This window comes from Arachis stenosperma, chromosome 7 (assembly GCF_014773155.1).
Source record: "Arachis stenosperma cultivar V10309 chromosome 7, arast.V10309.gnm1.PFL2, whole genome shotgun sequence".
NCBI classification, from domain to species: domain Eukaryota; kingdom Viridiplantae; phylum Streptophyta; class Magnoliopsida; order Fabales; family Fabaceae; genus Arachis; species Arachis stenosperma.
The window spans coordinates 36,352,684-36,353,498 of record NC_080383.1 but is presented as its reverse complement, the minus strand read 5'-3'; the positions used below and the strand labels follow the sequence as shown (position 1 = coordinate 36,353,498).

Genomic DNA, 815 nt, shown 5'->3' with positions numbered 1-815 from the left:
ATTAGAGCAAACAACTTTGAGCTTAAGCCTCAATTAGTTTCTCTAATGCAACAGAATTGCAAGTTCCATGGACTTCCATTGGAAGATCCTCATCAGTTCTTAGCTGAATTCTTGCAAATCTGTGACACTGTCAAGACTAATGGGGTTGACCCTGAGGTCTACAGACTTATGCTATTCCCTTTTGCTGTAAGAGACAGAGCTAGAATATGGTTGGACTTACAACCTAAAGACAGCCTGAACTCTTGGGAAAAGCTAGTCAATGCCTTCTTGGCAAAGTTCTTTCCACCTCAAAAATTGAGTAAGCTTAGAGTGGAAGTCCAAACCTTCAGACAGAAGGAAGGTGAATCCCTCTATGAAGCTTGGGAAAGATACAAACAATTAATCAGAAAATGTCCTTCTGACATGCTTTTTGAATGGAGCATCATAGGTATTTTCTATGATGGTCTCTCTGAACTATCCAAGATGTCTTTGGATAGCTCTGCTGGAGGATCTCTTCATCTGAAGAAGACGCCTACAGAAGCTCAAGAACTAATTGAAATGGTTGCAAATAACCAATTCATGTACACTTCTGAAAGGAATCCTGTGAACAATGGGACAAATCAGAAGAAAGGAGTTCTTGAGATTGATACTCTGAATGCCATATTGGCTCAGAACAAGATATTGACACAGCAAGTCAATTTGATTTCTCAAAGTCTGTCTGGAATGCAAAATGCACCTGGCAGTACTAAGGATGCTTCATCTGAAGAAGAAGCTTATGATCCTGAGAACCCTTCAATGGAAGAGGTGAATTACCTGGGAGAACCCTATGGAAACAC

General features: G+C 40.4%; 1 non-coding gene across 1 annotated transcript; it reads right to left on the bottom strand.

Annotated features, from left to right (window-relative positions):
• Positions 1-300: 300 nt before the first annotated feature.
• On the bottom strand, positions 301-408 carry LOC130942952 (small nucleolar RNA R71). The gene has a single exon (XR_009071495.1). It is a non-coding gene; the product is annotated as a small nucleolar RNA R71 (small nucleolar RNA).
• Positions 409-815: the final 407 nt, after the last annotated feature.